Here is an 18,424-nt window from a genome sequence, read left to right on the forward strand (position 1 = left end):
ATCGATGAAGGAACCTATAACACTGGCGCTCAACCCGAGGAGGAAGCTCTGGTTGAACCGATTGACGAGTCCTTACCTCTTAGACGTTCCGAAAGGCTTAGTGTTCCACCCTAATTTTATGGTTTTCATATTACTACAGAAGGGGATACGTTCATTAGTGATAGTACGCTTCCACCATACGCTTCCCCAGTTGGCTCAATCATTAATGCTATGACTTGTACTCGCCCTGATGTGGCCTTCGCTTTGAGCATGGTCAGCAGATATCAAGGGCACCCTGGCAAAGCACATTGGACCGCAGTCAAGAATATTCTTAAGTACCTTCGGAGGACCAAGGAATGGTTTCTAGTCCTCGGTGGGAGTGATGACTTAAAGGTGAGAGGGTACAGTGACACCATCTTTTAGACCTACAGGGACAACTGTCGTTCGCATTCGGGCTGAGTCTTTACCCTTAATGGAGGAGCAGTGACTTGGTAAAGTTCCAAGCAGGAGACCGTAGCTGATTCAACGTGCGAATCATAGTACATTGCAACGAGCGAAGCGTCAAAGGAGGAAATATGATTGAGGAACTTCATCGGAGACCTTGGAGTTGTTCCGGCCATACAAGAGCCTATGGAAATTTTCTATGATAATGAAGGAGTGGTTGCCTTGACCAAGGAACTGAGGGATCATGGCAGATCTCGACATATCGGCAGAAAATATCACTTTATTCGACATCGAGTGGAAGAAGGACTCCTCGTAATGAAGAGGGTATCATCAGAGGATAACCCAGCAGATCCGCTTACGAAGGGACTGAGTAGGGTTAAGCACTTGAGCACGCTAGGAGCATTAGGCTGAAGGACGATATTAGTTTAGATTAGATTATTTAGAAACGTGTAATAGATAAATTATAATTAACATTCGATGATTAAGTAAAAGAGTATTATTTATTAGTAATGTTTTTGTCTTATGTTAATTGTTTGCCTATTGTTTCATTTTGCATGTTTTGACTTCCTAAATAACAAGATTATTCGAACGGTCCACAGTCGTTCATATGTTGGAAGTAGGTATGAATGAAGGCTGTCATGAATTGATGTGTAGATTGTCTGAAGAGTATTAGACATAGAAAAAGTTTGCTACAATGTTCATGAGTGCTTATGAGTTTGATTTGAGCATTGGATTAGACCCACACTTGCTGGAATCACTTCATAGAATTTATCGCGAGTGATCGCAAAACGATCATATCATATGGTCTTAAAACCTAGATATATGGTTTATTGTTTGCTAATTGGTTGTGCATTGATAATGCGTAAACGCATCAGTAATTTGATGTTATAAAATGCATTGTTGTGTATGATTTGATTAATGGATAGTAAATGCATATAAGTCGAAGTTTATCTGTTCCTTTTATCCTAAGAGGGAAAAAGCGATATCAGGGCACCTCTTTGATTTGATTTGAGTTATGTGTCGGGCCCGGTCAGGACTGAATTGATGTGTTTAATTAAGTTCTATGTCAAATGAATCAAAGATCGAGAAACAACTACTGGACAATAAGTATGACTATGTTCCATGTATTTGTCCACACGATATCTAGAACAGAGGATTATGCGATCCCTTATCTGAAGGACAGGTTATTGATAAGATCAAGAGTTTTGAGAATTGCGATTGCTAATCGGATTCAGAAGGTGCATTTGCATTTATAGTTATTAGACTTATCCAAGTGGGAGACTGTTGGATTAGTGTCTAAGTCCATAACTATATTTGGTATGTACTTGACCCGGTTGTGCATGGTCCTTTTGGGTTGCCTTCACCAAAGCAACTTAACTAGAGGAATAATATAGAAAGAGGTGATTATGGTTTATTAATATATTATGAGACTAATATATTAAAAGAGAAATCATATTTGTTTAATTCACATTGGTAAATAATTAATTAAGAATAAATTTTGTGATGAAAAGAAGTTAATTGAACTTAAGGGGCTGAACTTTAATTATGTGATAGTTACAAAGATGGGCAAGGAAATCCTAATAAATAGGGTGGACGAATTCTAGGGATAAAGCCTTAAGAATTCGTCCATGATAGGGATTCTAGAATTATCTTATGGGCTGCTTGGTGGCTAAGTAACCAGAAAAGGATAATCACTGAAACCCTAATTCCTACACCTATATAAAGGACCCCTTGGCATGGGAATTTCGGCCACTTGAACCCTAGAAGTCCTAGAGCCGAAGTTCTCCTCTCCCCTCTCTCTCTTGTTTCCTCCAATTGCTATTGGTGTTTGTGATTTATTAGAGGCACAACACTTGAGGTGCTAAAGTTCTCAAGGCTTCAAGATCTTCAATCAAGAACAAGGTAAACATCTAGATATGATTTATGATGTTAATTTCGATTATATACACTAGATCTAGGGTTAGAAAGTCTTGGATGAATTGCATGTACAATAGAGAAACCTAGATCCAAGCATTACGGTTTGCATGAGCACATAGGATATTCTTTTGGCTCAAACCCATCGGTGGTATCAGAGCTATGTTTGGTTTCTATTGTATTGATGCCTTGTATGTTCATTCATGATTTAAAATCGATTTTTAGGCTATCTGTCTGATGAACTCGACGAGTTCCATTGGGAACTCGACGAGTTGGATGAACTCGACGAGTTCCAATGTGAACTCGACGAGTTCCAATGTGAACTCGACGAGTTTAGGTGTCAGACAGAGAGATTTTCGGGATTTCTTGCTGTTTTGCTTAAGGATAATTACCTAAATCGTTTTGACTAATAAAATCCGAATTTTATTACTGTTTTATGATTATCCTTACCAAATCAAAAGATAATTACCAATTTTTTGAATAATAAATTCCTTATTTGATAATATTTGATTATTTAAATTAATTTTTGAATTATCTTGTAAATAAAAATGATTAGGTCAAATTTAGATAATCATTAAATTAATTGTTTAATTTAAATTATTTTCTATTTGATCCTTTGTGTTTTGAAAAGTTCAAAACTTGCCCTCAAGTTTTGAAATTTATATTTTTGATTAAAAGTTTAATTTGAACTATTTAAATTTCAAACCCTAGAATTTTACAAGTTTAAAATTCAACATTATAATTTATCATATTATAAGATTAATATATATATATATATATATATATATATATATATATATATATATATATATATATATATATATATATATATATATATATATAACATAAATGCTAGTCTTACCGTTAGTAGGCCTCATTCTCGAAGCCGATCTATAAGGGAGATATAAGGTTATGGCCTATAAAATGGTCGTTTAATGGGTGTCCACTCTCACCCATCGCTTCCTTGATTGGTGAAGGGTCGTTAGCCGAACGAGTAGGATAGGGCAACCCTTTTCTCATTAATAAGTATAATGAATTATAAAAGTAACTAAATGTTTTTTCAAAAAATTCTCAATCTTAGTTACTTTAGGCAAAAGTGAATTGATGCAATTCCATGAAATTCCACTGTGTACCCTTGCTAAGACTTTAGTGGAGCGTGTGTGGTTAACCGACACACTAATTAGGTTCTAAGCAAAAGTGGCAAAGGGTGACTCATTTTTTGTCATAGTTCGATGGAGCGTGTGTGGTTAACCGGCACATCGAATAGGTGACTGTAACAATGAGGGCACCATGTATATTTGCATGGTTATTCACACCCGCTTTGTGATCCTCGGCATCCCAGTCACAAACTAGAGGGGCATATCGAGATTTAAACATGCCATTGAAAGTTCAATGAATCTCAAAAGATCTGGGAGTTTTCAATACATTTAAAACTTAATCTCTTCTTCGTTTTTCATGGTGGAGAATTAGTGAATCGTCATTCACTTACCTTGAAATTATTTACTTGTTAGACTATGGCATCCCTTTTCTAATTTGTAAATAATGTTGTTGGATCCTAGCCCTAATTTCTCATTTAGGTGTTTATTTGGGGATTCATTTCTAATCAAACTTTGTTCTTTTTCCTTTTCAGATGTCGAACGTCAACAACAATGCTTCTAGCTCAACTTCCTCTGGCTCGTTTTCACTCATGAACTTGTGTGGGGGAGTGATCTTTGACGGGTCCAATTTCAATGATTGGATATGTAACATTCGAATGGTCACTCGTTACGAGGACAAAGAGTATGTCCTCGATGAGAAGCTAAAGGAGATTGACATCAACACTGCCTCTGCTGAAAAAATCGCGGCCTTTGAGGCCCATGAGCGTGATGCCACGAAAGTCCATTGCATCATGCTAGCGACTATGACTACAGAACTCCAGAAGTCCTATGAGGACATGTACCCCTATGAAATGTATCAGGATCTGCTGGACCGGTACCACCAAAGCGCTAGGTAAGAAAGGTACGAGATCATCACTTCGATGATCACTACCAAAATGGGTAATGGAGAGTCCCTTACTGCTCATCTGCAAAAGATGCAGAGATATGTCGATCGCCTGCTAAAGTTAAATGTGAACTTTGATGAAGAGCTGGCAATTGACATCATCGTTCATTCCTTGCCTCCCTTCTATAGCTAGTTCCGCATGACCTACCACATGAACAAGGAGGAGGTCTCTTTAAGCAAGCTTCAGGGCTTGTTGAGAACTGCTAAGAGCAACCTCAAAGATAAATCTGTTGTACCAACTCCAACTCCTACTGCTTCCCCAGTCTTCGCAATTGGGCAAGGGAAATGTAAGAAGAGGAAGGCTCCCTCAAAGAGCCACCACAAGGGAAAGTCCCAAGATAGTATCTCTTCTAGTGGAACCAAAGTTGGTTCTGCTAAACCCAACTCTAACCCTAAGGAGGCAGAGTGCCATCACTGCCACAAGATAGGGCATTGGAAAAGAAGCTGCCCAGAATATCTGCAAGCTATCAAGGATGGGAAGATCAATCCGTCCTTCGCTGGTATTTACACTATTAAATCTAATGATTCATCGCATGCAATTTCTTGGGTTCTTGATAAAGGATGTGATTTTCACATATGTTCTGATTTGCAGGGACTAAGAAGAAATAGGGATGTGGAGCGTGGAAGGATAAACCTAATCATGGGAAACAAAAGATCGTCGCCTGTCACCAAGATTGGAGTATATTCCTTAGTGCTATTCGCCAGATATGGCAAGAAAAATCATTTCATTTCATGGTTTATATAAACAAGGATTTAGATATTCCTTTGATAATGAAAAGGGTTCCATTTATGTTTATCTTAATAGTGTTTTATATTTTGAAGCATTGCCTTGTAATGGAATATATGAAACTGTGATGGTTGTAGACAAACTAGGAAATGATGTGTTGTGTATTGATTCTTCCAATGATTTGGATAAAACATGCTTGTGGCATTGTCGTCTTGGACATGTCAACAAGAAGCGCATATCCTAACTCCAAAAGGATGGAGTGTTGGAGTCATTCGACCTTAGGGACGATGACGTGTGCGAATCTTGTTTACTTAGAAAGATGACCAAGTCACCCTTCACTGGCACTTGTGCGAGGAGTGAGGGTTTATTGGACCTCATACATACAGATGTATGTGGACCATTTAGATCCACCACAAAGGATGCCTGCCGGTTTTACGTGACTTTTACCGATGATTATAGCAGATATGGTTATATCTACATAATCAGGCATAAATCAGAAACCTTTGAAAAGTTCAAAGAGTTCAAGCAAGAAGTGGACAATCAGTTGGGCAGGAAAATCAAGACACTTCGATCTGATCGAGGTGGAGAATACCTAAGTCTTGAATTCCACGACTACCTCAAGGAATGGAGAATTGTTTCGCAATTGATGCCACCTAGGACACCATAGTTAAATGGTGTGGCTGAGAGGCGTAATCGAACCTTTCTTGACATGGTTGGTTCCATGATGAGTCGTGCTTCGCTACGTATCTCATTCTGGGGGTATGCCTTAGAGACTGCCGCCCATATCTTTAACTTAGTCACTACGAAGAAGGTTGCCAAAACACCTCACGAGATGTAGACAGGGAAAGCTCCCTCGTTGGCACACATCAAGGTTTGGGGTTTCAAGGCTTTCGTAAGACGAGTGACTCACGACAAGCTCAAACCTCGTAGTGAGCGATGTATTTTCATCGGCTACCCGCAAAAAATCCTTTGGATATCTCTTCTATAGACCGAGTGACAACGTTGTTTTCGTTGCGAGGAGAGGGCTTTTCCAAGAACATGAACTCATAAGCCAAGGGGACATTGGTAGGCAAATCGATCTTGAAGAGCTTCAAGAGTCGATCGATGAAGGAACCTATAACACTGGCGCTCAACCCGAGGAGGAAGCTCTGGTTGAACCGATTGACGAGTCCTTACCTCTTAGACGTTCCGAAAGGCTTAGTGTTCCACCCTAATTTTATGGTTTTCATATTACTACAGAAGGGGATACGTTCATTAGTGATAGTACGCTTCCACCATACGCTTCCCCAGTTGGCTCAATCATTAATGCTATGACTTGTACTCGCCCTGATGTGGCCTTCGCTTTGAGCATGGTCAGCAGATATCAAGGGCACCCTGGCAAAGCACATTGGACCGCAGTCAAGAATATTCTTAAGTACCTTCGGAGGACCAAGGAATGGTTTCTAGTCCTCGGTGGGAGTGATGACTTAAAGGTGAGAGGGTACAGTGACACCATCTTTTAGACCTACAGGGACAACTGTCGTTCGCATTCGGGCTGAGTCTTTACCCTTAATGGAGGAGCAGTGACTTGGTAAAGTTCCAAGCAGGAGACCGTAGCTGATTCAACGTGCGAATCATAGTACATTGCAACGAGCGAAGCGTCAAAGGAGGAAATATGATTGAGGAACTTCATCGGAGACCTTGGAGTTGTTCCGGCCATACAAGAGCCTATGGAAATTTTCTATGATAATGAAGGAGTGGTTGCCTTGACCAAGGAACTGAGGGATCATGGCAGATCTCGACATATCGGCAGAAAATATCACTTTATTCGACATCGAGTGGAAGAAGGACTCCTCGTAATGAAGAGGGTATCATCAGAGGATAACCCAGCAGATCCGCTTACGAAGGGACTGAGTAGGGTTAAGCACTTGAGCACGCTAGGAGCATTAGGCTGAAGGACGATATTAGTTTAGATTAGATTATTTAGAAACGTGTAATAGATAAATTATAATTAACATTCGATGATTAAGTAAAAGAGTATTATTTATTAGTAATGTTTTTGTCTTATGTTAATTGTTTGCCTATTGTTTCATTTTGCATGTTTTGACTTCCTAAATAACAAGATTATTCGAACGGTCCACAGTCGTTCATATGTTGGAAGTAGGTATGAATGAAGACTGTCATGAATTGATGTGTAGATTGTCTGAAGAGTATTAGACATATAAAAAGTTTGCTACAATGTTCATGAGTGCTTATGAGTTTGATTTGAGCATTGGATTAGACCCACACTTGCTGGAATCACTTCATAGAATTTATCGCGACTGATCGCAAAACGATCATATCATATGGTCTTAAAACCTAGATATATGGTTTATTGTTTGCTAATTGGTTGTGCATTGATAATGCGTAAACGCATCAGTAATTTGATGTTATAAAATGCATTGTTGTGTATGATTTGATTAATGGATAGTAAATGCATATAAGTCGAAGTTTATCTGTTCCTTTTATCCTAAGAGGGAAAAAGCGATATCAAGGCCCCTCTTTGATTTGATTTGAGTTATGTGTCGGGCCCGGTCAGGACTGAATTGATGTGTTTAATTAAGTTCTATGTCAAATGAATCAAAGATCGAGAAACAACTACTGGACAATAAGTATGACTATGTTCCATGTATTTGTCCACACGATATCTAGAACAGAGGATTATGCGATCCCTTATCTGAAGGACATGTTATTGATAAGATCAAGAGTTTTGAGAATTGCGATTGCTAATCGGATTCAGAAGGTGCATTTGCATTTATAGTTATTAGACTTATCCAAGTGGGAGACTGTTGGATTAGTGTCTAAGTCCATAACTATATTTGGTATGTACTTGACCCGGTTGTGCATGGTCCTTTTGGGTTGCCTTCACCAAAGCAACTTAACTAGAGGAATAATATAGAAAGAGGTGATTATGGTTTATTAATATATTATGAGACTAATATATTAAAAGAGAAATCATATTTGTTTAATTCACATTGGTAAATAATTAATTAAGAATAAATTTTGTGTTGAAAAGAAGTTAATTGAACTTAAGGGGCTGAACTTTAATTATGTGATAGTTACAAAGATGGGCAAGGAAATCCTAATAAATAGGGTGGACGAATTCTAGGGATAAAGCCTTAAGAATTCGTCCATGATAGGGATTCTAGAATTATCTTATGGGCTGCTTGGTGGCTAAGTAACCAGAAAAGGATAATCACTGAAACCCTAATTCCTACACCTATATAAAGGACCCCTTGGCATGGGAATTTTGGCCACTTGAACCCTAGAAGTCCTAGAGCCGAAATTCTCCTCTCCCCTCTCTCTCTTGTTTCCTCCAATTGCTATTGGTGTTTGTGATTCATTAGAGGCACAACACTTGAGGTGCTAAAGTTCTCAAGGCTTCAAGATCTTCAACCAAGAACAAGGTAAACATCTAGATATGATTCATGATGTTAATTTCGATTATATACACTAGATCTAGGGTTAGAAAGTCTTGGATGAATTGCATGTACAATAGAGAAACCTAGATCCAAGCATTAGGGTTTGCATGAGCACATATGATGTTCTTTTGGCTCAAATCCATCAGTGGCATCAGAGCTATGTTTGGTTTCTATTGTATTGATGCCTTGTATGTTCATTCATGCTTTAAAATCGATTTTTAGGCTATCTGTCTGATGAACTCGACGAGTTCCATTGGGAACTCGACGAGGTGGATGAACTCGCCGAGTTCCAATGTGAACTTGACGAGTTTAGCTATCAGACAAAGAGATTTTCGGGATTTCTTGATGTTTTGCTTAAGGATAATTACCTAAATCGTTTTTGACTAATAAAATCCGAATTTTATTACTGTTTTATGATTATCCTTACCAAATCAAAAGATAATTACCAATTGTTTGAATAATAAATTCCTTATTTGATAATATTTGATTATTTAAATTAGTTGTTGAATTATCTTGTAAATAAAATTGATTAGGTCAAATTTAGATAATCATTAAATTAATTGTTTAATTTAAATTATTTGCTATTTGATCCTTTGTTTAATCTTCTAAAAAAGTGTCCATGTGAGTTATCTCACTATACCATGCAGTATATCCATGTATGTTAGGATAGAGGCCTAATAGAGTAGAAAGTATATGTGTAATTGTTGTGATATTAGACCTAGGTAGGGGTTGATGGTGGAATGGTTAAATAGGTTGGGAAACTAGAGACATACGCAACTTTAGTTAGGGGATGATGGTGGAATGGTTAAAAAGGTCGGTAGCGTATTCCAAGATATATATTGGCATATTGTGAGCCATTGTTTGTATGGATGTATATGTGTTGTGGTATATGGTATTTTAGGGAAAATCTTTAAGCCTAGTGCTTACCCAGTTGTTATAAATATTTTTTAGGTACTTCGTGAGAAGGGCAAGGTTCGAATGTACACACACACACACACACATTCACAACATGTTTCCGCATAATGTAATTATAACTGTGATATATTTTAATAAACAAAAATGAAAATATTGGGTTGAAAATCAGGACGTTAAGAGTTGGTATCAAAGCCCAGGTTTGACTGAACTGAATGAATACTTGTGTGATTCTAGAATCAAACTAAGGATTTGAGTAATTAATAAATATTTTCATAAAAAGAATAATACAAAAAGGAAAGAACGGGATGTGTACAGTCAGCCAAAGCTCAAGAAGGAAAGTGATTTCCAAAATATCCATATTTGTTATGATTATTGATTTGTGTGAAGGGAAAATGAATCAAATGTCCTACGAAGTTTCTAGGGTTGGTCCATTTAGTCCCTAAAATATTTTTGTTGCTTTATGCGGGCATAAGATAGGAAGCAACCTGCTTTTTTTAGTCACCATAACTTATTTTAGTCGGTTTTAATGTCAAGTCAACTATTTTTGCCACATCACCCATTGGAAAGTCAATTATTTTTGCCACATCACCCTAAAGTACCCAAACCATTTATTGGTGTTCTGGATATTCACATTCACCAAGCACCACTCAGACCATCAATGGAGGTGGACAAAATCTAGTCTTTAACGAAACACTTCGGACTAAGGTTCCCACAATTGAATCTTCTCTGAAGTGTGAGATGTACATGCTATGTAGGGATAGAAATTATCTCGCACATTAATTTCTTGGTTTTTCTTTGATCCCTTAATCTGAAATCCTCATCAGAAACGGAAAATTGGAAAATGATTTCACTCTATCTTCTACCGATCTCCTCCACTCGCCTTCTGATTTCATTCACTTATCGTTATCATACACCAGAGCTTCACCGGACATGATATCCATCCCGCTGCCACTTCCTGTGAAGGGAGCCGCCGCTGATTCAGAATTAGCCAAGTTCGAAAAAATCGAGTTCCCAGATCCTAAAATCGCAAATGAAAACCACATGATGGTGTTTGAGTACTTCGGTCTTAGTTTAGAGAGTTTGGTCTCATCTGATACTAATGATCAATTTGATGCATCGATTGAAACTCATCAAACCTAATTCACCCACTTCTAGCATTTCTACCAACGGTTCCCACTGTGCTTCTACTCACGTTCGAAGCACCCAATCATCTAATGAATCTTCTAGAGAGTTGAAATGTGCAAAAGAGGAATACGATTCACCTCTAAAGGAAATACGATTCACCTCGTGGATTTTTGTAAGATCTAATTTCTGGGTATTTGAAGAACGAAGGGAAAATGATTTATAATTTATTACATACCTAGGTCAAGGAAAGTGGGTCCATAAGAAAGGCTTATGTCGCAAGGGGTAACCGGTTTACCCCTTCAATTCTTGCTTAAGGACCTAATATACCCGACAAAAACGAGTTTATGCCCCCATAAAGAAACGAAAATACTTTAGGAACTATATGGACCAACCCTAGAAACTTCGTAGCGAATTTTTGTTATTTTCCCTATGTGTGAAATGTTAGAAATGCATGCTATTATGTAGGCTAGGGATCTTTTTAAGAATAGACGGTTAGAATTGCCTTATAATTATGATGTCTTATAGTTATAGCCTAGTGATTTTCTTGTTATTTTGCTGCTTAGGACCTTTATCGATATTAATTAGTTATTTGACAAATACGTTATGTTGCATGATCCCATAATTAAATAGTTTTAGATTGCTCGATTTGGCAATATGGCGTAGCTCTTGTCTAAGTCCAACCATTGTAGTGTCGGTTCTTTCAGTCGACAGACTGTTTGATTTTAGCGACATACAATTGTATTCGTTCGATAATTAGTTAATACTGATAAAAGTTCTTCCTCATCTAATAGTAGGATACAGTGGAAAGGAATCTTAAAAGGAGAGTCTAGGAAGTTCAATACATGCTTGATAGGGCATATATTCGTAAGGTAGGGCATCGATAAAGATGCAAAGTCCTAGTAGAGTGTAACATCCCAAAATAAGACCCAAAATTTTCATTTTTGATTTAATAAAACATTAATCCAAACATTATCATACAACCCCAAAAGATCAATGTATGTCACTACTAATGGGTTATGAGCATAACATCATTCTTATGGTGTACATGGAACCCTAGTTCCTTTGATCTAGGCTTTTCTACTATGAACACAACAACCTCGAATACCAAAGCAATGATCCTAAGAACTAGCATACAATAATTAAATTGACATATAAACTAGGGTTTAGATCTTACCTTTCTTGTTATGTAGTAATAACAAGTTCTCCTTGAATATCCTTGACCTTTGAAAGCGTAGTGCCTCAAATGTTGCACCTCTAATAGAGTCACAAACACCACTAGTAACAAGATGACTTAGCAGAGGGAGGAGGAGGTACAAAATTCGTCCAAGGTTCTCTTGGAAGCATAGGGCCGAATTTTGGGAGCCTTAGGGTTCCTTTTATAGGTGAGCTGCTAGGGTTTTTGTCAAAAATCTAATTGGATTGCTTAGCCACCAAGCAGCCCTTTAGATCCTTCCAGAATCAAGGCCTGGACGATTTCTAGGTGGGCTTCCACCTTGAATTCGTCCACCTTATTCCTAAGGGATCTACAGCCCAAAATCCAGTTATCTTATAATTGCAATTCGAGCCCCTAAGTTTAATTAATCTCTTTTGACAAAAAATTAATTCTAAATTAATTCTTGATCAATATTAATTAAACAATATGATTTCTCTTTTAATATATTATTCACATAATATATTAATAAATCATAATTAATCTTTTTTCTCCTTAATTTATCCTATCAGTTGCTATGGTGAAGGAAACCTAAAAGGACCATGCTCATAATCGGGTCAAGTACATACCAAAATAGTTATGGGCTTAGACACCTAATCCAACAACTACATCAAAACATATCAGAGTAAATCTCAAAATACGAAAAAGGTGATGTGTGCTCTGCAATCATCCTGGGCTCTTCCCTTTCGATCCTGAAGTATAAGTATCATAAACTGAAAACCGTAAGCTCAAAGTTTAGTTAAATCCCCAAGATACCACATACCATACATAAGGAAACACATAATGGGCCCCGCCTAATGAGTTTATCGGGGCCCACCCACACTCGCATAATGGGCCCCGCCCACACTCGCATAACGGGCCCCACCCAAACTCGCTTAACAGGCCCCGCCACATACAAATCTTATAAGCATAACAGATAATATCATACATAGTAACCATCGGGCCCCCACCAGTAGGCATACAACCACATACACACACAAGAGTCACACACACATCTAGTATTCTAGCATAACAAATCATGGGCTGGCATTGGTGCCTTAGACCTGCTAGACATGGTGAGGAAACTCACCTCGCACTGTTGAATCTCACAAAAAAGTCTTTGGCTGCTGAACTGCTAAAATCTTCGCGCTATCAATCACAAAATAACATCCAATTGATAATTGGATCCCGACACACACTAAGAGTCCAAACTAGCGTAATAGCCCTAATTTCCAAAATAATCACCTAAAGCCCAAATATGGACCAATTTTCCAAATTGGGCCCAAACGTCTTCATGGGCCTTCAACCAAAAGTCCAATAACCCAAATCAAAATCCCAAGGACCAACATGGTCCAAAATCTACGATCCAAACTCCAACAACGGGTTCTCACGTCATGACCAAACCATGGTCACGTCGTGAGGACCAACTCGACTCAGTCCCGACTCAGCAAGTCAACTCAACGTATCCAAAAAGGTTCCAGTCACCATCATGTCGCGGCCCAACCTTGAGTCACGTCATACCTAATTTGGACAAAATATACGGGATGTCGAACTTCCTCACGATGCGACAGTTCTAAACCTCACATCGTGAGATCAGAACATACCATCTTAAAACATTAAGCTCTTAATCCTTACAACCATGACTTGGGACTTTCCAGGGGGTCTCCCTTTACCCAAAAGATGATAAAAATCGAGGCTTTTCATTCATGCATGTCCAATGCATGACTCAGACTCTTACTAGACGAAAGGTGTGGAAAATGAGATCTAGACTCAAACTTGGAGTCCCAAACTACACCAAAACTCAGATCCAACGGCTATGTTGAAGAGAATAAGTCAATGATCCATAAAGTTTCCAACTTTATAGACCCCATGTAAGCAATCCCACTCAAACATGCAAAAAGTAGCTTATAACTTAGATCTAGAATGAAATAGGTAAAAAGGTCCAAGCTTGATGACTTACAATCGTCCACAAGCTCCAAGAGATTGCAAGGTGGAAGCCAAAACGCCAAAAGGTTGCTCAACCAAGGTCTTCTTCCACTACAAGTAGCTAAAAACCACCAAGGAACGCTTAAAAGATCTCAAAAATGCTTAAAAGCTTTAAGAGGGTCGAGATTAGGGTTTTCCAGAGGCTTAGAGGGTGAGAGAGGCTAAGGATGGATAGTCCTAGCCTCTCATTCACTGAAAAAGCCAAAAATTATGGTTTTGGGTCATTAAGTCGCGCTCACAATGTGAGACCTTATGCCTCACGTCGTGAGTTTCCAGAAACGTAGTTCAACAAGTCAATGGTACATCATGACGTGATCCCCAAGATCTCACGTCGTGAGGACCCTCATAGTGTAAATATAATAATGAATTTAGTACCTTAGGGTTCCGGATGCTACATAAAGTCTATGAAAACCTATTGTATATGCTCATGGGACACATACATACATATGTTTAGTAGTCAACGTATGTAGTATTGCAAGTGGCTTGGAAACTGGAAGACAATTTTTGGAAAAGTATGAGTACGTGTGAAAGGTAGTAAAGGCCTATACTACCTGAAGTACAAGACTCACACATGGATCCAAAAGAGTCACAAAGTTGCTAAGGTACTGGTTGTTAGATAGATTGTATGGCTAACACTATGAAATTGTTTTATGTTATTCTCGTAATAACCTATTATACGGTGATGATTAGGAGAGTGACTCTAAGTTCGGGACCAAGTGGCCATATAAGATCGAATCTGATTTACATAAGTAAGTTAGGTTATGAGAACCTTTACCGACATAGTGTCGACTTTAATGATGAGATTTAAGAAGCACAACTGGAACGCGATAAGGTGATCATCCCAGAAAAACAAGAATGATGGAGTGAATTCAACAATCGTCTTTTTTCCTAGTAGTTTGAATATGTTAGTAATACCCCATTGTACCATTTAGTTATTGTTGGATTAGGTGTCTAAGCCAATAACTACAATTGGTATGCACTTGACCCGATAGTAGCATGGTCCTTTTGGGTTACCTTCACCAGAGCAATTTGATAGGATGGATATTTGAGAAAGAGGTTATTTGTGATTTATTAATATATTATAAGAATAATATATTAATTGAGAAATCATATTATTTAATTGGTATTGATCAGTAATTAATTGGTATTAAATTAATGGGGACTGATTAGGTAAATCAGTAATACATATAGTTTGGGCTAATGATCCATGTTCATTAGGGATGGACTAAATCTATGTGAGAGTCCATGAAGGCTTAGTCCAAAGGGCCTATAATATAGGTTATTGGATTGCTTAAACGCCTAAGTAAATGAATTAGGGTTTACAAGTTAAAACCCTAGGAATTCCACACTATAAATTTAACCCCTAGCACTCTCAAAATCGGCCAAGACTTCCAAGAAGAAACCCTGGCCGATTTTTGGTGCCTCGTGGCCTCTCTCTCATAATCCTCCATTGTTCTTGGTGTTTGTGACTTATTTGATGTATCATATTTGAGGTACTAAGCTCTTGAAAGGCCAAGTTCTACAAGCTACAACAAAGAGGTATTCATCTAACTTTTTTTATGTTGTAAATCTCAAAATTGTATGCTAGTTTGGCTACATGCTTTGGATAAAAGAAAATTGCATGTATAACTTGAGAAAACTTAGATCCAAAGCATTAGGGTTGTATGTGCACCATATGATTGTTATAGTGCTTCCAACCCATCAGTGGTATCAGAGCCTAGGGTGTTTTCTGTTATATTGATGCATTGGATAATTGTTCAAAGCTGAAGCAAATCGAAATCTGCTCTCTGCATGATGAACTCAATGAGACCATAATGGGACTCGACGAGTTGAGCCAACTCGACGAGTCCATTCCCTGACTCGACGAGTTGGATCATATGTTGGCAGATTTTTGGGTTTTTTTGGCCAGAATTGGATTAGGATCATTACCATAAATTGTTTTGACTAATAAAATTCATTTTTTACGATAAGGTAATGATTATCCTCGTTGAATTGGAGGATAATTGTCAAATTTTAAGATAATTACTTGATTATGTGATAAATTGATTATTTGTAGAAATTGATTTGAATTATCTTTCTATATGAAATTAGATTCGATCAAATTTTGTGATATAGATAAATTATATGATAAATTTAATTGTTTTCAAATTTGATCTAAGAGGTTTTGAAAAGTTTCAAAACTTGCCCTTATGTTTTGGAATTTAAAATTTGATTAAAAAGTTTTTATTCTGAAATATTTGAATTCTAAACCCTAGAGTTTTAAAAGTTTAAAATTCAACCCTTATACTATTATAATATTAATAACTTAATACTTATATATATGTATAAGACATTCAGTCTTACCGTTAGTAGGCCTCATTCAAGAAACTGGTCTATAAGAGTATAAGGAAATTGCCTATAAAATGGCGATTGAATGTGTGTCCACTCTCACCCACCGCTTCCTTGACTAGAGGAGGGTCGTTAGCCGAACGGGTAGGATAGGACATTAATTATCATAAAGTATAATGATAATTATAAATTCTTTTCTAAATTCCCAATCTCAGTTACTTTAGGAAAAATGTGAATTTGGTGCTAATCATTGAAATTGCACATTACACCTTATTGGTCGTTAGTGGAGTGTGTGTGGTTAACTTGCACACTAATTTGGGACTAATAAAGGATGGAAATAGCTAGCTCGTTAGTTATCATAGATCGATGGAGCGTGTGTGATTAACTGACATATTGATTAGGTGATAAATGTTATCGAGAGTACTAAGGTGATTTGCATGGTTATTCACACTTTGTTTGTGATCCTCGGTATCCCAGTCACAAACTTGAAGGGTATAGTCGAGATTAAACATGCCATTGAAAGGTTCAATGAATCTCAAAAGATCTAGGAGTTTCATTTAAAACCTAATTCTTTTAAAATTTCATTTTTGTGGTGGAATTGGTAAATCGTCATTTACCCACTGACAAATAGTTTACAATTCGATTACGGCATCCTTCTTCCGAATTGTGAATTATTGTGTCAGGTCCTAGCCTTAAAATTTCATTTGGGTGTTATATTAAGGTTTAAATCAACTAACTTGAATTTCTCCCTTGTAGATGTCTAGTTCTGACAATTGTGGTCTTCCCGAATCTTTTGGAAAAAGGTTTCCTCATGAAGATGATGTTCCACGTTTCCATCGAGGAACTAGATATCATACTTCACTTCCTCCACCTCCTCCAATAGTTCTCCCTGACCCAACTGTTCGTCGACTTGAAAATTTCAAGATCACTCAAGCCCTATTGGCAAGTAAACACGAAGATGGAAAGTCTATATGTGCTCATGTCTTGGAGATGAAGTTACATATTGACAGGATGGGAATGTTGGGTGTCGTTTTCCCAAGGAAGATGGTTGTTGACTTGGTTCTTCAGTCACTTCCCAAGTCATATAGTCAGTTTGTTAAAGACTACTATGTGACAGATCACGATGTGACTCTCATTGATCTAACATATTTACTAATTTCTGCTGAATCAGAAATGATTTGGCGCACTGGTAAATAAAATTTGATTGGAAGATCTACCTCCCAAATTTCCATGGATATAGGCAATGGCAATGCTGATCCAGAAATGAATTCTTCTCCTAAGGGAGAGAAATTGGCCATGGTCGAAAAGTTTAACCATAAGAGAAAGGCCAAGTCCGAGATTGTTCCATGTGTCATTTTTAAGGAGTCCATATGTTTCTATTGCGAAGAGAAGGGGCATTGGATGCGAAGCTGCTGTATCTACCTTAAAGATCGCAGGGATAGTAAAGTCAAATTGTATGACTCTGCTTCAGGCATATCTACTATCTAACTCTATTATGTTCCAATTTTCAGATTCTTAATACATGATGTGATAATATTTCATTTTGATGTTTTGTAGGATCAAAGAAAAGGAAGGAAGCTTAAAAGAAGAGAAGGCTGAGTCTGATCTTGAAGAAATTGATTTCGATCGCATGGTTCGATGATCAGATTTTTGGAGTTGTTGCTTTAGAGTTATGATAGATTGATTAGGAATATTTAGTAACATAGTAACATGTATATGTGAGTCAAGTGAAATACTGAAGAATCTAGTACACATTGATGTGGACTGCTCAAGATCCACCACAAAGGATGATAAAGTCTCTTCGTCATGATTTACTGCTGATTCAGTAAATATGGTTATACTTACAAGATTTAGTATAATTCTAATGGCTTGAAAGGTTTCAAAGTATAGAATAAGTACAATCAATTAGGTAGAAAGATAAATGTTTCTCCAATCTGAAAGGAAAGGAGAATACTTTGGTATCGTGTTTTATGATCATCCTAATGATTGTGGTACCATGTCACGATTGATCCTCTAAGGACACCTTCGTGCATTTACATGACTAAGAAGAGGAATCTAGAATCGTTGAAATGGATAAATCAAAAGGATGAGTCGTACTTCGTTCCAAAATCGAGTTTTAGAGTCATACTCTAAGTTACTCCAAGTTGTACCTTGAGTGACATGTTCCAAGAAGGTTTGTAACGCCTCAGGAAATGTGGAGTAGAAACGTTTCTTACACTTGCGCATTTGGAATTGGTTGTTGTGATGTTCTGGATAAAACAAAGATCAACTAAGACCAATTACATGAATTGTTGTCTTGATAAGGTCTCACACTAACTCTTGAATATATGGTTGTCA

The sequence above is a fragment of the Lactuca virosa genome, chromosome 8 (assembly GCF_052849685.1).
Source record: "Lactuca virosa cultivar CGN04683 chromosome 8, Lactuca_virosa_CGN04683_v6, whole genome shotgun sequence".
In the NCBI taxonomy this organism is placed as follows: domain Eukaryota; kingdom Viridiplantae; phylum Streptophyta; class Magnoliopsida; order Asterales; family Asteraceae; genus Lactuca; species Lactuca virosa.